The sequence below is a fragment of the Peromyscus maniculatus genome, chromosome 11 (genome assembly GCF_049852395.1).
Source record: "Peromyscus maniculatus bairdii isolate BWxNUB_F1_BW_parent chromosome 11, HU_Pman_BW_mat_3.1, whole genome shotgun sequence".
Taxonomy (NCBI): Eukaryota; Metazoa; Chordata; class Mammalia; order Rodentia; family Cricetidae; genus Peromyscus; species Peromyscus maniculatus.
Window position 1 is genome coordinate 57,667,051 of NC_134862.1, and position 21,918 is coordinate 57,688,968.

Sequence of the window (21,918 nt, forward strand, 5' to 3'; positions counted from 1 at the left end):
GGTGAATCTCTGTGAGTTCGAGGCCAGCCTGGGCTACCAAGTTAGTTCCAGGAAAGGCACAAAGCTACATAGAGAAATCCTGTCTCAAAAAAAAAAAAAAAAAAAAAAAAAAAAAAAAAAAAGAAGCCCAAACCAGTATCTCTGTCACTTCTCTTCCTGCTGCCTATGGATCTGGATGTAGAGCTCTCAACTACATCTCCCGCACCACGCCTTCTGGATGCCACCATGCTTCTACGGTGATGACAATGGACTAATCCTCTGAACTTGTAAGCAAGACACAATTAATTTTTTCTTAAAAGGATTGCTGTGGTCATGGTGTCTCTTGACAGCAATGAAACACTGACTAGGACAAGTACTGTATTTATATCATTTTCATACATTCTTCACCATCTAACAACTCACAGGAATCCCAGCATGGTTTCAAATTCATAACCTCATCTTTTTAAAAGAATCAAGCTCTCTCTCTCTCTCTCTCTCTCTCTCTCTCTCTCTCTCTCTCTCTCTCTCTCTCTCCCTCCCTCCCTCCCTCCCTCCCTCCCTCCCTCCCTCCCTCCCTCCCTCTCTCTCTCTCTCTCTCTCTCTCTCTCTCTCTCTCTCTCTCTGTGTGTGTGTGTGTGTTTTACTTTATTGTTTCTAGTATGTAGGTGTGTTTAGGGCTTATTTCTTCATATAATATAACATTTGAGAAAGCCTGAAGAACACAGATACATTTTCCCCCTCTCAGTCATTTAATACTTCACCTAGGAATGGGACCTTGTCAAATTTCCCAGACCCACATTGGCATATTAACTGGTGTCCTCCTTAGTTGGGTCTCTTAGGGTACCATATTGTTGAAATTTTATGACTGCAGCTTCTCTCCCATGTCTATAAGACACTTTCTATAAGCAGGTGTCCTGGTCCTCTGTCTCTCACAATATTTCTGCTATATCTTTCATATTTTCTGAAACATAGCTATATTATTGTGGTGTTGGTGTGCCAATTCATACTGGATACCCCACAATCAATTTTCCATGCATCTTGACCAGATGTGAATTTCTGTAATAGTGCTCAATCAATTGTAACATTATCATATTTTCCAAGATATTGATAATGTGACACCCCTCCTCTTGCAATTCTGGTGAGCAGTAGGGAGAAAAGATCATCAGAGTCAGCATCAGGTTCTGTATAGAAAGGGCAACTAAGTCATAGTGTTGGGTTTCGTGGATTAAATATAATTTTGATGTATTGTCAATGTATAATGAAATTATTAAAAAGAAATCCCATCATGAGTTGAGCATCATTTATATTCTCCACATGGACATATAGGAGAAGACTTCAAATCATATAGGAAATGATTCAACAAAAGATATTTGGCCTTACTCAATGGAAAGTAGAGCCACTTTTGCCTTTATTAGAAAGGACATTTCCCAGTGATCAATGCCAATCAATGTGTTTGATTAGGAGGTGTGAGGAGAGGGAGCTCTATCATTTTTGTGTCTTACTTTACACACTTGGAGTACAACTACTTACTAGCTGAGGTAGAGATGAAAGAGAAATAATGGGTAAGAGTTTAAATAGAATGAACTTTTGTGTAGTGGAAGAGTTTTGGTAAACTTTTATGACTCACTTTTTAACAATGGGCTTTATATTACTTTACGATCTTCAGGGATTTTTTTCCCTCTTTTCTATTTTCATTTCATTTCATTTTTCCTACTTTCATGATGTTATGGAGTAAACATGCATATGCAGAATCACACATATTAGGAGATGATTAAACACAGCTGTCAACACATGCATTACATTCACAGTTTTCATTATTTTGTGATGAGAGCAACTAAGACCCACTTCCTGACCAGACTGGAAGAATGCAGGGTTTTTTGGTTAACATTTGACATGAGCTTCACATTTTTTTTTGGTGGGGAAGTGCATCAGCATAGCCTGTCAGGTTGCTGTCTAGCAATGGAACCTAGCAATGCCTGAAGCTAAACTAAGAAATCATTAACACAGAAAAGGTTAAAGGTTGTTTTATTTTCAAAGTAAATATCCCAGTGAAATAGAATACTGAAAAGAATGGGAAGTTTATTCTTAGCATCCTCTCACACCTAACTTTTTTTTTTGCTGTGCCTTATCTCTTCATAATGAAACAGTATGAGTAAGTGAATATATATAAATAGCTTTTTATTTTAAAGTCTAATGAATAAAACCATATGATTTCAACCTAAACAAGGCTAATGACTCATCTGCAAACTAAATTAATGTCCTAAATTTTACCATTACTGACCTACCTACAGTGTTCCCTATAATACGTTTGTTACCAGAAAGCACATTATGTTCATTATTCCAAATATATATGTATATATTCAAAAAAGAGTAGCATGGGCTGAAGACAGATTATTATGTAAGAGCTTGTAGGTCTCTTACACAGGACCTGGATTTGATTTTCATCACCCAAATGGTGTTTGACAACTATCTGTAATTCTATTTGCAGAGGATCTGGTACCCTATTCTGGCCTCAGTGAACACCACACATTGCCTTGGGGCACAGAAATACATGTAGATAAGACATTCATACACATAAAATAAAAAAAAAAGAATACCCTTGCTGTTTTAAGAGTATATATTCCAATGGTCAGGATGAATACTTTTTTTTTTATAAAATAGCTGATTTTTAATGAAGCATTAATGCTAGCAATTATTACTTACATAATAAAAACATACATAAGCAACACTATACAGCAGTTTTGCTTATGTCCTAATATTTACCTGAGAATAACATCAAGTATATTGAGTCTCTTGTATACAATCATCTCTATAATCAGCTTTGCTCATCTGTCTCTTATGATACATCGATTCTCTCTGCCTACTGAAATGTGATTGTGTTTTTCCATCTGAATACCAGAATGTTTCTAACAGTGTACAGACAGTTCATTTATTTTTGTGCTGTCACAGTATTGTGACTGACAGGTTCATGGTCACGTACAGGAAAGTAAATCAAAATCTTGCCAAGTAATCTACTCAAAATTTGTAAGAGAAAAATAAACTTAGTGTTTGGCCTACTTTTCCTCCCTCTATGTTTGGTAATATTTATCATCATACTTTAAAATCACAAATAGAATAATTGGGTTTGAATACATATAAACCATTCTTATAAGTTTAAAGATTAAAAACAAACAAATCATCTATGAGAAAAATCCCAAAGTTCCATTTTAAAAAAAGGAAAATTTATGTTGAACTTTAATCTATTTAAAATCATAATATTATATATCTAAAAACATATTTTATTAAGAATTGTTTAATTATATTTAGATTCATTGCTAAATTTTTAGTTTTATATTTGTAAATAGTATGATTAGAAGAATAAGAAATGAAACCTTATTCTTCAAGTACATATTTTTGTAGTTGTAGCTTGTAGTTGTGATAGAATTTCTTCTTAAAGCCAGTTAGTTTTTAACTTTTATTTTCCTTTTTTTGAAAATGGGAATAGTCTAACAGATTATTAGATAGGTTAATGAAATAATTCTTACTAATATATTCTATATAGTTATATTAATTAATATATTTGAATTTTAAAAACTAAGCTTTTATTAGTATAATTTTACTATTGCTACAAAAATAATTTAGTTGCCATGTCATTTCATAGAATAATAAGCCTAGAAGCACTCAACCTCAAAAATGAGATAAATGCATATATGATATTTAAAGAATGTTAATTGTGTTCCTGTTTGAGAGATACATTTAAAAACAACAGAAGAACAAGTAAGTTCTTATACAAAATTTCATTAATTAACATTGCATTTCAGCCTTTGAGAGGATTCTAAAGAAAAGACTTTGTGGGAAGCAAGGAATAATGGATGTACTTTTTTGACTTAGGAAAAAAAGAACTATTTTTTCCTTTTTCAACAAAAAGAGCAATACAAACATAAAAGGAGGCCACACACAAAAGCATCTTGATATCATAGAGTCCGATTAAACGGCTTATTTTGTTAAATATAACATTTATGATGGATTAAACTACATTAAATTTAGAACTCCATTGAATATTGTTATGTAAATGAAAATTTATTTCCTGGTTTAAATAACCTAAGGTCTTAATAGTAAAAGTACAACATTTCCTTAGTGTTATACTTATTTGAAATTAATATTTTAGAAGCATCAGGCTACACATTCACTTGCCAACTAAAATCAACCTTGGCCCTTGTAGAATGAAACTTAAAAGTACTGTAGATGACCTCTCAAGCACTGATGCTACTTGCATAAGTCTCACACAAGGCTAAACCAGCAAATATTCATGCAAGGGGAAGGGTTCCAAAGGTTCCTGCCCATCCCTGGGAAGCAAGTGATAGTCTAGGGAGGGAGTCACTGTATTCAGTGATGCACTTACTAATCACTATGCTATCCTCTTTTATTACACTTCAATATATATTAATGTGTAATGTATTCACATACACACATGTATATACATACATGAAATCAAAGAAATTGTAGTGATTAGAAAAAAATATGTCTCTTGATGAAGAGAATACAACATGGGAAGAATAACTACTCTAACCATTTTATTATTAACATAGCAAACATATATTTGCTATGTACTTACCATGTGCCATACCTATTCTACTTTCTAGCATAGTAATTGGCAGGTAACAGGTATACAGATTTATAGACTGGATAAATTAATAGATAAATACAATGGAACAAAAAGATTGAAACACTTTCTTCATAACAATGATTTATTTTTAGTTTCTAACTATAAAATGCATATCTTTTGCTTATCAGCCTGTGAATTCTTGAATGTGTTAATGATTCTAGAAACTTTTTATATTAAGCCAAGTTCCTTTATTGCAAATAAAAAAACAGAACTAAAACAAACTTACTCAAAAATTAGTGCTTTCTTGATTTTTTAAAAAAAATATCTATTTATTTTATGTATATGAGTGACCTGTCTTCATGCACACTTGAAGAGGGAATCAGATCCCATAAGAGATGGTTGTGAGCCACCATGTAGTTGCTGGGACTTGAACTCAGGACCTCTGAAAGAGCAGCCAATGCTCTTAACCACTGAGCCACTTCTCCAGCCCTTGAGTTTTAAAATTGAACTGAAGAAATAGCAGTGGAAACTCTTGACCCTGCACCATAAAAAGAAAAAAATAATCCCAGAGAGGTCAGATTTATTCCAGCTGTCCAGGTGCATTCCCTCTGGACAGATGAGAGAGTGTCAGATCAAGTGAGGAATAAATCAAAAGTGCTCTTCTCATGTCTGACCCATGTGGAAACCAAGTCAACAATAGGTTCAGGAAATATAACTGATGCAAAGTAGAAGTAACAGCAAGAATAAGACACAAAAAACATGGTGAAACTTTGTTGATCTATTGTTGGTCTTCATTTACCAAACTACCAACTACATTCCACCTTCCTCTCACACTCCTCTCTTTGCTTCCTGACTCTACCCTGGATGTTTTCCTTGAACACTAATGTCTCACTAGACTAGAAGAGTATTGTCTCGTGTCATTCCAGGTGCTCGGGTGATTTCTCACAACCTCTTCACTGTTTCCCTTACATCTCAAAGTTCTCAGAGCTAAGTTACAGTCATAGGACTCCCTTGACCTCACAAATGTATACCTAAAATACTGTTATTTTAAATATATGTGTTTATAGCACACAGAATGACAAAGAAAAAATTTACCAACAGAAAATGTACAATAATTTCCCTTGTTAGTTAGTATATAGAATGACACCAAGTTTAAGTAACAATGTCAGAAAAACAGAACTTTGCATCAAGGATTAGTCCATTCAAATCATGATGGTCACTGTCAGATACTTCATGATGTCTTTTTCTAATTTTCAAATAGTAATTTCTGTGAATCCTTAATTACTTGCTGCTCTTTAATATTAATTCTATTTCTCAAAGCAGCTTAAATTAAGTTAAAGCCAATGTTATAGTATCCAGTCTATGACACTGTATTAAACTTTGTCCCTATGGAGATAAATTTTGAATTATTTCATTGGCCTTTTACAGCTGATTGTTGTTGTTTTCCCTAGCCCTGCCATTTAAGTATCAGTCTTAATACTTATTAACATCCTGAACTTGAGCTAGTCTTTGTCACAGAGAAAATCTGTTTGGATGATTGATGCTTTATTTTTTAATCCAAAATATCTTCCTCAAAGTGTTTTGTATCTAATGAATATACACAAAATACTGATATTTTTCAGGGAAGGAAGCAATTAAGAGTAAGTATAATGTGTCTAGGAAACTAGTTCAGGAGTTAAGAGCATGCACTCTTCTTATAGAGGACCAGAGTTTGATTCCCAGAATCCGCATCAGGTGGCTCACAAAAAAATTATAACGGCCATTATATGGGGACTCTGATATTTCTGACCTGCACCATCACATGCATTCACACAAAAACATGCACACGCACACTTAAAATAAAATAAATAATATTTATAATTAATAATTTTAATGAAATAAGCAGTTACACATCTGACATACTAAATTAATAAGATAAAATGCTAAAGGTGTATAGTTTACAGGCAATGGTAACTATGGCAAACAAAATTGATTTTTAAATTCTTGAGTTCTTGAACGTTCCCCACCTATATTCTTCCTTTGAACTAGACTTAATGTGATTTTTGATGAAATAAAGATTGAATCATTGTTCCTATCTATCACTTTCTCTACAAGTATTTCCTATCACCAGGTTATTAAGAAGTGAAGATGTTTCCTGGGATATGGTTCACTATGGTCCACTGCAAATTAAAAAGACCAATAAACAAATCAGGTATAGATATGGAGTGAGAGAATCACCACATTTAGTGAGGTTTGGATGGAGGAGCATGAAAAGGGACTCATTTTAACCAATATTTTATCAATTACAATGTCAAAATGTAAAAAAAAAAAAAAAATCTTGGATAATACTAGGACCTAAATTTGTCTTTCACAAAAGACTGTAAAAATGACTTTGAGCTTTGATATTTTTAAAACATTTACTTTACATATGAAATTTTATTTTAATAATAGATATAGCTAAGGGAGTTACAAGAGTTACAAACAATAATAAAGATTTTTTTAAGGTTTTGCTTCTGGGTTGGAAGTTGAGTTAATACCAAAACAAAGAAAAATATTCCAATTGCAGTTCTGAGTCATTCAAGATTACATGTCACATTTTCTAAATCTAATGAGATTAAATTAAAATTTTCACAAGATTTGTCACAGAAAATACAGGCAAAACTAAAATAATTATTTCTTCATACTCTTAAGTTCTGTCTCCTAAGTTTCCAGCTGTGTCACTAGAAGAAGTAGCTATTATTGCCTTCTCTAAATTATAATTTTTAACAGATGAGTTAGTTCGGAAAGATAAATTAAAAACCAGAAACATTTGTTTCAAAAAGTTGACATTCATAAAAGTAAGATGACTGTGCCGGTTTCACGATGGATGGAAGCATTTAAGCTTCTATATTACCAAGGAAGCTACAGATTCATTCAGATTAAAAAAAAAATCCTCTCAAATTGAAACCATCCCTTTCTCTGCTTCTAAATGTCTTGTTGAAGTGAGAGATAAATTAGGTTCAGATCACTTGTCAGAATTGTTTCCAGAAATGAAGGCGAGTTTCCCTTTCAGCTGTGCGGCTGCCTCGGCAGATCCGCAGCTCGTTACGGCATCAGTGTGCCCAGTTCTGTCACGGAAATGTTGGTGTTGGCATGGGATAGATGGACCGCGGTTTTCAAACTATGTTCACTCTCATTTGAGTGTGTTTACTCACCCAGGATAGTTTTGCGTTTACTGCATTTAAGTAAATCCGGTCACTTCTGTAGAATTATACTATTTGTTCTGCCTGAGGAAGTCAACAACTGCATTTTTCCTCTTTGGCCACATTCTTTTAGTATTTCCAGTTCCCCAAAGTCAATGCTAACAAGCTGTCTGTCCTTCAGAGTTTGTGGAGGTCTGGATTCATGGATACCATCCTCAGTGGAACCTCAATCCATGACATATCATAGTATATTATTTCCATACAGTTTCTGCATATTCTATCAAATTTGTCAATTCCAAGTCAACCAAGATGCATGATACAATATACATGTTTGCATGCTTTACTGTTTTGGGATTAATGACAAAAAATATCTTTACCAATACAAAACAGACACCTTTTTAACGTTTTCAATCCACAGTTGATTACACTCATGTTGCAGAACCCACATATACAGACTGCTCTGAGACATCCAAGCTTTTAGAACATGGTGCAAATAAATATCTTCTTTATTAACAACCAGTCAGGATATTTATATTTTTAGGCAATAGAGAACATATTTAAAATGAAGAAAAAGAACATTTTACTAAAGATAGTTTCCTTCCCCACCTACTAATCAAGGGCAAGGCAATTTAGATAAATAAATATTTTCAGAATCCATATTATTGCTCATAAAATTATCATCTGGATTAAATAGGTGCAGTTTACTCTATGAAAGACTTAAAAGTGCAATATCACTAAATATGCACTGTTTTGTAGAGTTGATTCCAAAATTAAATATGACATATATGTCTCTAGACACTAAGTGTAAACTCATCAAAAGCATGTGATCCAACTCAGACCTTTCCTTTGAACTCCAAGAAATTGTGAATAATCCATAATGCATATTCAAAAATAACTAAAGAAATTTAATCTTTCTTATGTGTAGTTGGGATCGTCATTCTTTAGTCATTCTTCTCCTAAGAAAACTGGGGTATGTGGATTGTTAAAATTTCAAGCAATGTAGGCTACATATAGAGTCCAAGGCTACATTCTAGTATATAAGCCCTTGTCTCAGAAAACAAATAAAAATAAATAAATACATAGATTTATATTTGTGTATCTTCCCTTATAATGACTTTTTAATTGATATTATATTGAATAAATTTCAAAGTGCACGTTTAGAATGAATGATGATTAAAATTTTTATTTTGAATGCCATAATTATACTATCATTCATAAAGAACTATTATTATAGTTGATAAAATTTTACAGTACAAGTACCATATGTTAGGTATTCATTATACTGTACAGACACAATCTATAATAATTTAATATATGTATTTTGAACAAAATAATGTGATACAAATATTTATATGAAAATTACCAAAAATCAGTGATGGAGTAGAAGTAGTTAGGCAGAAAACCTCAATGGCTATGAAGCTTAAAAACATTTAGCAAACTTGTTAACTTTCTTAATAAAAGTACAAAGCTAGGTAAAAGAAATAGTAAAGCGTTAGTGAAGAAACATATTACAATTAATATAGAACTTTCTAATTGCTAAAGCAGCTTAATAGAAGATATGGGTTACCAAATAGGATTATGTGAGTGAGCTATCTCTTGTATGTCTTGTACATCTGAATACTTGGATCCTCCATTGATGGCTGTTTGGGAGAAGCTAGGAGGTATATTCATCCTGGAGAAAATGTGTCCACTGGAGCAGGCTTTAAGGTTTTAAAAGAATTATGTCATTTCAAGTTAGCTCTCTCTGTTCCCTTTGTGATTCAAGTTGTGAGCTCTCTGCTACTGATCCAGGTACCCACCACCTGCTACTTCTGTTTTGCACCATGGATTTTAATCTTCTGGCACTGCAAGCCCCAGTTAATTTTTTTTTCTAGAACTTACATTGGCCGTGGTGTTTTATCACAGCAATAGTATAGTAACTAAAACTGTGAAAGTTAAGTTAGTTCTCATATCTACTAGGAAAATCAGAACAAACAAACCAATGAGGCAACATCAACATTGTCCTCAGAACTTACTGCAAAAGTCAGCCGTTAATTATTCTCTATGTTCATCTGTGAGTAGAAAAGACAAAGATACAAGAGCAATATTACCTGAACAGGTATGGTTTTCATGTGGTCCATCCCTATCAAAACTCATGTTGAAGGGAATGAATAAGAAAATAAATGGATTTGATTGTTATAGTGGTGCCTTTGGGAGTGGTATCTTCAAAAAATAGTTGGGTGCTTTAGAAGGAATAATGCTGTTCTGATAAGAGTGAGTTCTTGCTTTCGGGGCACTGACCTACTCATTACATGTGAGGCTGTCTTCCTGCCCCCAGCCTTTCCCATGGTCTCACTTTCTTCTTTGTTTTGAGGCACAACATGGAAGAACAAAGGCCTCACAGATAATAAAATGTTGAATATCTCAGGATTCAGAATTATAGTTAAAAAATTATTTTATAAATAACAAAGCTATGGTACTCATAATTTTAGGTAATAAGACATGAAGCAAAAACGGTTTTCAACTATTAATAACTTCCTCTGCCTCCTATTATTTAAGGGCAAAGCAATTTAAATTTGAGAAATGATGTCTGTAACTGAAGTCATTATTTATAAAATTGTTTTCTAAACTAAATAGATGTGATTTATACTACAATATACTTGATTTAGTAATGACATTTTTATAATTTATATATTTTTAATTCACCTAAATTTTCTGACCATTTTAGATCATTAAAAATGTTCCCATGTTCATATGAAATCCAAATGATTTTAATTTATAGAAATTGTGAAAAATAGATGTAACTAGCCCATTTTATAAATCTATTCCCATTTCAAATTCCTGATGCTAAAATCCAGATACAATGTCAGCTTCCCTCTTTGCTTTTGAAACATGTGTGTCTGAAAATCCTCCTGCCTTGACTCCATGGATTGAGTTAAGATCTAGATTAGGACAGATTATATGTGGATTTTCCTACTTATTTTGTGTTTTGATTTTCTTATGAATGTTAGACTCATAGTGAGCCCCAACGCTCACAAGTCTTGTATGCCTACAGGCTTGTGAGAAACTCATCTTTAGTTGGAGTATTTTCAGCATTATACATATCCTTGTCTAAAGACAGACTACTTCGTGCTTCTTAATGTGACTCGTGGTCTTGGAAAGGCCACTCAAACATTTACTTTTTCTTTTTCTTGACCAAATTTTAAGTTCTTTGAAAAGTTTACCATTATCTAGAGAGTGAAGAAATAGATTTTAGCTACTTTTTAAAGAGTTATGAGCTAAAATTACAGTGTTCCTGCTCATCAATTTGCTTTTCCACACTGATCTCTGGCTTGAAATTTTCAGGCTGTCTTGAAGGTCAAGAAACAAAATAGCACTATTCATTATAGGGAACATCACTCCTGCCCTTTTCGTTTGGAGGACCCTGCTGTTCCATCGGCATGGTGGCAAGAGGAGGGGCAAGCAGGCTCTATCTTCCCCTGGCCTTTGTAAGCTTCACTGCAGTAGAAATAAGGATAAATGTAGAAAAAAAAAGTCTCTCCTTTTGAAAAACATCTTGTTAAAATTTCACAACTCAAAAAAGGTGTTCAAATGTCCCATCTTTTTTAAGGAATATAAATTAAAAAAAACAAAAAGACAGACTATATACTTCTTTAAAGGTCCAGATTGATAATAGTTTAACAATAACTCTCTCAGGAGAACATTGTCTTAATATTTAATACACATTTTTACATCCTGTTCTCAAGATAACACAAGCTTCAGTTCACACAGAGTCAAATAGTGGATCTACTCTCTATCCCTTTTCATAGGACTAATTGTATTTCAAAACTATGAGTGCCAATTATTTGAAAAAATCCTTTCACCATTCCTGCCTTCTGTACTGCTCAGCGAGGTGACAAGTAACGTTCTTCTTACAGCATCAACATTTGACCTAGAGGAACCTGACCTAAACTGATATCTGAGAATGGACAAGCCTTGAAAAGGTAGCAAGAGATAACATTTCATTTTGTGGGGATCATTATGTATTTTGACTTTGTTTCATCAAAATAGACTCCCAAGTTATTTCACACTTGGAATTTGGGTTAGCACAATATCTTAACTCAGAAACTGGAAGCATTTATCTTTCAAATATAGAAGCAATCTACTTAGAATGTTTATGATTTTGCAATTAAATTCTAATAGCTGAAAACTCACATTTGCCAGATAATTTTGCTAATTTGATATTATCAAATCGTACTCACAATAATTCTATTAATATGCAAACAGCATTAATTTGCATGAACAATTTGCTGTAATATGTATCATAAAAAGAATAGATTATCAACTTAATCTTCAACTTTCATTTCCTCCCATCTACTTTCTGTCTACTCAGATTTTCTGTAAGTTTTGCTTTATTTGTTTTATTTGGCAGAAATTTTCATTCTTTGGATTCAGACAAATATTCAGTTAACTCTTCCCGAAACAGATCTTCATCCAGCTGCTTCATCATGCTCCATATCTCCTCATTGGGAGCATCAATTAGTTTGCTAATAAATCATGTTTCTCACAATATCTTGAGCATTATTGGTGCAGAATTTGTAGTACACTGTCTTATATATAAAATTTTATGAAAGGAGAAATACTTTTCAAGATCACAGATTCTAACACCTGTCTTTCCCATTACTCAGGACCTTCTAGGGTAGTGTACTGTCCAGAAATTGATATAAATGCATCCTTAAATTGTGCATTTTGAAACATATTTTTTAGTCTTAAATGGAATTTTCCTTTCATCTGCTAAGCATTTGACCACTTGCAAAAAGCCCCATGTTTAATATACAACCGCTAGACCATTTATGTGATATTAAAAGTGTTATAATTTTAAAGAAAATCTAAAATTTAACTTCCATTTTTCAAAGTATAATACATAAGCATTTGATTGATTAATATTTGCTGAGAAACACATTTATTCATTCGCAATACAGTTTCAATATTCAATCATGAACAAAAACTAAGATATGAAAAGAAAGAATTCTAGATTTATTATTTAATGTATATAAGAAATTTTAATTCTTTTCATAATTATATAAATATATTTGGGTATTTATATTAAAGAATATTCATAAAATATACAAATATTTAAGCTATCTAAACATTCTATTTTTATATTGCACTAACATTTTATTTGGTAGAAAAATGTCCAGAATCAATGTTAGTCCTCAGCCATGTTGGATTAAATGAATGAAAGCAAAGGATTGCTTAGAAATATATATTTAAAGTGGTACCTAGGAAAATAGGAAGCCAAAATATGAACTATGAGAATATGTATGTGCATATGTATATAGATAAATGACTAAGTTTGCTTAGATTTTTATATACATCACTTTTGTCTCTGTATTGTGAGAGATAACAGGACTAGATTTTGATTTTTTTAAAGCTGCATGACAACTAGCTAAAACAGAAAAAAATAGGTGCTGGAAATATAAAAGGCAATGTGAAAGATGGAAATTGACAATAGAAACTAAGTATAAGGAATGGTGAATTATGATGAATCCAATACTGTTAGAGCATAAATCATAAGGAGCAAATACTAAATTAGGCATCCTACATTGATAAGTTAATATTACAAAGACTGATACATATGCATGTATGTAAAACTTTACATAGGTATGATACATATAAAGATGTACATAAGGCCTTGCATACCTACATATGACTGATAATATGAGTGATACATATCTATGTATGTAAAGTCTTACATACATATTCAAAGAAACATATACAGAGAGATACACATATACATATACAGAGAGAAACATATACAGAGATATGTATGTATATCATATGTGTATGTGTATATGTATCAGTATATGTATATGATGTTTTATATACTATGATAGACATACTATGGTGTAGTTTTTAAGGCATTTCTGCCCCAACTCATCCTACAGTATTGAGAGTTCATTATATTTGCTGAGCATTACAAGTGAAAACTGGCATTAGCTCAAAGTTAGCAGACAACAATTCTGGCAGAATTCTATGCAGTTTGTTGGGACTATGGATTTCCAAATAAAAGCTATAATACCACATATAAGATACTAATAGCAATCTTTAAATGACAATGAATTAATGGTTCACAAAGTCAATGAAAGACATGTTTGAAGTTAATCTGATATGGCACACACAAAATGTGTTACTAATGTGATCCTAAGCTCATAGTTAATGGAGAAATCTCAATAAGAATACTTTGATTTAAACCAATATTTACTGGAGTTTGTGTGTCATCTATCAATATAAATTAACATCACAAATTGAATTTATAATCGTGTGTTTATATATGCAGTTATTATATTTTCAGGCATTATTGTGAGAGTCATATTAATATGTAATATATACATATATGCATGGATATATGTGAAGTGTAGCTAGCTTTTTCACTACTGTTCCTTAAAATGCCTTCTGCATCTGGCTTGGAATATCATGTACCAATAATATTTGCATTTGTTTGGAGGGTTTGCCTGCTATTTACAAATATTCCATGTATGTTTTTACATTTGTAATTTTATGCTCCATTAAAGTGGGTAAAATGTGACACTATGATGCTCACGGCTTCTTAATGAACGGTATTATTCAGAATACCACATTTACATAAGTAAAATAAATTCTTCACAAAAGTGTATCTTAAAACTACTTCCAGAATATTTGTAACAAAATGTATTTGTGTTTCCACTAATGTTGACTTATTTTGTTTCTGAACTGGCATATCACACACAACTGTATTTTATGTTATCGATGGGAGTTCTTCCCAGGAAAATAAGTTAATTGCATTCTTCTTGCATGCTAGTAACATAAATTGGAATTCTATTTCAGAAAATCAACTGCATGTCACAAATATACCAAACCTGATGCTAACACAGAATAAATAATAGTGAAATTAAGTTACTTCTCAAACACTTCAGAGGAAAACATCACAGTCAGTCTGCATTAAAATTTCTCCTTGTTTTAGTTACTTCTGTGAAGTCTGTTCTAAAAAGTGTGAATGTGGTCAATTGTCTAACAAAAATAATTACTTTTTGCTGGTGATTTTCTCATAGTATTTGCAATTTTCTCTATTATCTGAATGTAAAATTAGAGTCCTCAATCTTGAATTGTCCTACCAATATTATTCAGCTCAAGAATTACTAGTCTATACATGATCTGTTTCAGTTGTATAAAACTTGATTCTCACATACATCTAAAGCCCTTGTGTTAATCTATAATCGACATTTAGTAATTACTTTTAAGTTCTACTTTCCAATACAAAACTATGTAAAGGTCTTATTTTCTGAAATATATATTATGTTTATCTAGCTGATATTTTTTCCGTTTTTTTTTTTGTAGTCACAATCAAGCATGATACTTTTATTTCACTAATTTGTTTTTGTAGATATATCAGTAAAACATTAAAAATTGTAGATAGTCTTGATATTTGGGGTAAAATAAAAACAATTTTTGGAAAATTTTGCTGAATCAAATACAATTGGAAAATTCCTTAGTGTTTCATTGTTCTAATCACAAATTTTTGAATCTGAGCAAATCAGCTTCATCATTTTTGAATGATCCATATTGGTAAATCAAGAGCTTACACTATTAAAACATCAGTTACTAGCCTACTAAATTAAAGTCCTTCGACTAGTTGATAAATGTTTATGTAGCACATGTATGAAATCATAGTCAATGTGTATGGATAACATGTTTATAAAATTCGATATTTCAAACACTCATATAATTAAATTAGAAACCAGAAATTTTAAGAGCTCTTTAGACTAATTAAACAACAAAGAACATGTAGACAGCACTAATTGGATCTAATGGTTTATTATTAGTCATGGGAGAAAGAATTGTTGAGAAGTTACAAGAAGACTAGAAGAAGAAAAATGGGTGTTGTTATGATCATTTTTATTGTCTACATGTATGAAATTCTGGGGATAAAACAAATTAACTATGAGAGTGGGGGCTATCTCTTTTGTCTGCTTTGGGGACCTTTTCCCTCCTACTGGGTTGTTTTGTCCAGTCTTAATATGAGGTGAGGTACCCAGTCTAAAGGTAACCTGACATGCCATGTTTTGTTGCTATCCCTGGGAGGCCTGCCCTTTTCTGAAGGGAAGTAGAGGAGGAGTGAAAATGGGGAAGAGGGAAGTAGGAGGGACATCCTGGGAGGAGAGGAAGAAGGGGAAACTGTGCTTGGGATGCAGTATGTGAGAGAAGAATAAAGAATATTGTAATAAAACAAAAATTACTCCTTAAAATAAGATAAATTGAAACTTTTGTTCTATGACTATATATTTTCCATTTTATATTATCCAAAAATATTTCTGTTCTTGTAAAAATGAGAATTTATTTAATATGTAAGAAAATAGTCAAATTGTTTTATATAAAATATACTTATTAATGAACATGCCAGGAGATATATCAGGAATAATACAGTATTCAAATTTTTAACAAACTATTTGCAAATCAGAAAGACTAAAGTGGAATATGGAGGTGTTATTAATGTAGTATTGCAGGAAGCAGCTGCCATTAAACATTGAATAATAAAAAGAAGTGTTCATTATTATTAATAGCATATCATATGAAGGAGACTCCCTCTTGAGTTGGCATTGAGACTATTAAAAATAGGAGTTATGATTAGCATGGATGTCTGAGAGGCATAATGGAGCTAGACATGGTGAGATGGCAAAACCACAATCTAGGATGGATTGCATCTGCTGTAATTAACTGTCCCTGGCAGCATGAAGAACCACCACTATGTTGGGAGGACACTGAGGAGAACAGGAAACAAATGGAAAGAGTATGCCATTTTTCTAGTGTTCTATTGTGCTTCAGATCCCTCAGCTGGTCTCCCATAGAAGAAGCCAACATGACCAAAAAAAAAAAAAAAAAAAAAAAGTTTAGGAGGTTAGGTATGCAGTTAAAACACATTGATTAAGAGAAAGGAGGACAGGAAATCATTAAGTAACTTTTATTAGCAATGGAGGTAATTCTCAAAGTGTTCAAAAAACAAGAAGGGTAAAATGAAAAGTGAAATTTATCCATACCATTATTGTAACTTAGGGTGATGGTGAGTCAGAGATAGACTTTTGTCGGGGAATGGCAAAAACCATGTTTCAGAACAAAACTTGTACAAGGGACTAGAAGGAAGTATGAGAATGGTGAGAAATCAACTTGAAATACAAACAATTATAAACTCCAAATAGAACTTTAGAATTTAAATACTCTTACTTTCTCTCATGGTAATAAAATGCTAGGATGTTTACAACCTCCAACCAAGGGAAAGATGGGACCTTGTAAAACATCTTCAGCTGAGTACTCTCCAACAGACAAAATGTTTCTATATGCTGTCTGTTCTTACTACAACTACAATAGAGACAACAGAATTATATTGGAGGTTGTTTAACATACATTGCCATATAGGGCAAAGTCTGAATAGTGAAGCAAACTGTTTATAGCCCCACTTATTATGTAAGAAATATAAAGCCATAAATATTACTAAAATATTGGGTCAAATAAAAATAGCAACAAAGTGGAATTCTAGGAAGGATATTGGGAAAATGAATATCACTGATGAATTATATGAAGGAAAGGAAAATGGCCCAAGTCAAAGAGAAAACTATTTGGCAGTTATTCATACAAACCAAAAAGGAAACCATCTGAATGCCCAGCAAAGACACTTGTGAGCATCTATCCCAAAGAAATGAAAAGTTATATCTAAACAAATCCCACATAAAGTAATTAAATCGCTACCAATCCATGGAAATAGCTTAATGATTATAGGAATTTATTGTGGGGTTAACTCAAAATAAAGGAAACTCACAGTACAGGAAATAGGGATTGAGGCATGGTCCAGGTCCAGCGCTGTTCTCTGGAGAGCTCTTCCCTGATCCAGGATGTTTACAAACATCCAACCAAAAGAAAGATGTGACGTTGTACAACATCTTCAGCTGAGTACTCTCCAACAGACAAAATGTTTCTGTATGCTGTCTGTTCTTGATCTGTACCAGCATCCAAGACTACAAGGTAGAGAAGAGCACGAGCACATACACATCTCAGGTCTTAAGGGGTACCTGTCTCAGCCATGCCCCAGGGGCAGGTTATAGGCAGGTGTGGCAGTTACCCACTAGAGTCAGTGTTTCAAGGTCAAAGCTGGAACAGCTACCCACTACACCCACACATGAACTTTCAGCATCTTTTTACAAAAACAATTACAAACTGAAATCAGCCTCAAAAGGTTACCATGTAAACAACTTGAGTCATACTTTCACCCTATAACCTTCTTAGCAAGGAAAAAAGAAACTTACTATTATTACACATGACCAGTGGATGAATCTGCAGCCTTAGGCTGCAAACAAAAGACAGTCTGAAACTGCTCCATGTCCTATGCTTCCTTGTATATAGCAATATTAAAATAAAAATCATAGGAAAGAAAAGTAATGTATGGCATCACAATAGCTGAGGATCAACATGTAGCAGATGTTGAGAGATTATACGATGATAAAATAGTAGCACAGTAATATGGTGGTGCCAATTCTGATCAGTATGTTGAATATCATTCAGTAAATAAATTAAAAAAATAAAACAATAAAAATTTTATAAGATGTTTATATATGTGTATATAAACATATTCCCAAACAAGCTTGACTATATCTAAGGAAGCACGTATGATTGATGGTTGTAACAGTTCTAATATCTTGTTATGATCTGGGGTAATCTGTAGTTAAATGCAGTAATAAGAGAGGCAAAATTATGGGCTGTGTGTCTTCTACTGAATGGCATTGGGTCAGGCATTGATTTTAGTAAATTAACTTTGCCTGAGCAAGACATGGACATAATAAACAGTGCTAAATTATGGAGATAAAAATATTTACAAGATATGAAGAAAGCTTAGTCAACAAAGAAAAGTGTGTTGTCTCCTTCAAGACTTAATGACTAAATCTCTCTTTAGTATGGAGTACCCAAGTGTGTTTTGTCAGTTCTTAATTCATTTATGACATGTTAATGTGCTAATATTTAATTCCTTGTGTTTTCTTTTATTTGTGTACTTACAAAATTAAGGGGAAAAAAACTGGGTTTGGCTTTTATTCTCAAGCCTTCACCTGGTATTTCCATTGCAAAGTCACTTTAGATTCTTTCAAAATGACATAATAAAACTAAAATAAATAAACAAAATAAAACTAAAACTAAAAATTAAAATTTCTTTAATTTCTTTATTTATTTATTTTAGATTTATGTTGATAAATAGTTTTTTATCAAGACATGGGAAAATTGAAGATTGCTAAGGTCTCTTAAAGCAGATAAAAATCTGATGCTAACATCTGTCGTTTGCACTGATGAAACATGGTGTTATTTCCCTTCAAGGACAGTGACTGAAGCTGAAAAGACAACTGTAAGAACTTAGGATTCTAAGGAGAGGAGTGCTGATCTGTGCTAATGAAACAGTTAGGATCACAGGAACACATAATTGTGAAACTACCATGTTTGTGTCCAGGCTTTTCAATTCAGCCCACTATTAACTCTAAAAGAAGAGGTGCTGGTTTATGCCAGCAGTTTATGTTCACTTCAGGAAAGCTTGATTAGATGAGGCCCAAAGATTCTGTTGTTGCTTTTTCTTTTTTCATTTCAATTCTTGTGATATCTTCCCTTTGTAATGGCTAGTCCTGATTGTTACTTTGGCCAGATTTTTCAGCTCTGTTTCAATTCTCGTGACATTTTCCCTCTGAACTGGTGAGTTCTGATTGTTACTTTGGCTGGAGTAATAAGTTTCAATTTATAAGTAAAACATGTCTCAATATCCATGACTGTGTTTCCAAAGGTAATTAGATAATGATAGGCCCAAAATAATTAATGGATTGATCATTTGCTGATTTGGAATATGCTGGTATCTTTGCAGGTGGTGCAAGGTAGGGGACAGAGATGGGAAACAGAAAGTCAAGAGCATATGATGGCCTCTTCCTGTATTCCCATGTTCTCAGCTTCCCGATTACCATAATCCCACTGTAATGGATTGAACTCTTTGAAACTGTAAATAAAATAATTCATTCCAACTTTGAAGTTGCTATCAGGTATTTTGTTCAGGTTTGGGAAGCAAGTGCTTTCCCCTTGTAAGCTGTCTTATACATCTCAAAATGCCATTTGTCCTTAAAAAGGCCTTGATAAGATATGGAATAAATTAAGGTTATTTTTCCCCTAGAATTTACCTTTAAAAAATGTTTGAAAAAGAATTGTTACTTCGGATTGGAGATGTAGGTCAACTGAATGGGTGCTTGCCTAGCATGCCCCAAATCCTGAATTTGAACCACAGTAAACATAAACTGGGAATGGTGGTATATGCCTGTTATTCTAACTCTCATAAATTGTAAACATGGGGGCCAAGAGATCAAGGTCATCCTTCTGGTTACATATTGTGTTCGGCAAGCCAGGAACATATTAATGTCTCAAATAAATACATAAGAGTAAAATTATTAAAAATAACCCATACTCACTACAATGTCTAATCTTGGGTGAGAACTAAAATGGATCTGAGATCCATTGAGACACAAGTGGATGAACACTCCTATGAGGGACTTCCTGATTACATTTTTTTGTAATGAGAAGACACACCTTACATATGAGTAACTCTTTGTGGAGGCCGTTACAATAAAGAAACACAGAAGGAGGGAAGTTTGGCTCATTGCCTGTTTGCACTCACTCTTGCTGCAGAGCTCACCATCCTATTGCTGCTGCTGCATTTTCTTGCTGATACTAGTACAGCTCCTTGGGCTCCCAGGGTAGGCTAAAGACTAGAAGCTCTCCAGACATCCTCCAGTCCATCACCCAGGTTTAAACTGGTGACTTACCTAGTTTTGTAAAGCAGCTTCTGGCTTCCTGTGTGAGGCAGCCATTATTGGACTACTCAAAATGTAGTATGTGAGTCAGTCTCATGGTTCCTATCATTCTGTTCTTTTAGGGAATTATCTGGTTGTCATGTGGGAGTTGAGATAAAGAAATAATATTATATTATGAAAAAAGAAATAATATTATATATAGTCAATTATATATAATAGATACATACATATTACAAATATTGCAGTTGTCCCACATCGAATAACATTCCAACTCTTCAAATTAAATTTTATATGTAATATACATTTATTAATATGGACAACAGTTCATGGATATTTATGTCTATGAATAAAGAGTATTCTACATATCTGTCTATCCCAAGAGAATAGATTTTAAACAATTGGATGATATTTAAAACCGAATGTAGATGCAACAAGAAAGAGTTCATTGACTTCCAATTCAATGCTCTGCTATTTCTGTTCCCATAACATCAGAGCATGATGGTGCTATTTAGGGAGACCTGCAAACTGTAATGGCTGTGATTAGACTCCATATGCATAATTCATAAGGACAAGTTGCAAACATTTCTGGTGCATGAAGCAAATCTACTTTTTATTTGCGTTTCTTCCAATGACTGTCTTGAAAGGGTATTTAATTTTGTTTGTCTGATGCTGAAAAAAGAATCAAATTTTGTATTTACATATCATTAACCATATGCAATACCTATTGAAGTGATTTATTCCCTTAAATGTACTATAGATTAGGAGGACCAATGAGCCACTTATAATTATTTGTCATTATAAAATGTGTGGAATGCTTCAAAGGGCAACTGTTCAGGAATTCAAAAAGGCCACTTCTTTTTTGATTCACATAAGTTAATTTTAAGTGTTTAACAATAATTTTTTTTTTTTGAGGAAACTAAGAATGAGGCACAGGTAATAAAGCTAATCTAATACCAGCTATCAGACTGACCATTCCATTGAAGCATTTCTATTTAACAATGAACAAATTTAGCATATTGTGAGAACATAGTTTGCAGATGCAAAAAGAAAACAGTATGATTGATAGACGTTAATACTTAAATTAATAATCAGCATTTAAAACAGACACCTAAGAGTTTTTCTCTTCACAAAGGCACATTTTTATTAGTTTTGTCTGTTTGTTTTTTATTTTTTGTGCACAAATGAATGTTTTACTTACAAGCACGTTGTGCAATATGTGCATGACTATTTTATTCCCTGGAACTGGAGTTGCAGAGGGATGTGAGCCACTTTGTGAGTGCTCAGAACTAAAACTGAGTCCTCTGCAAAATCAACAAGTGCTCTTAACCTCTGAACCATCTTTCTAGAGTTGCATATATATATATGCAATTGTGTTTTG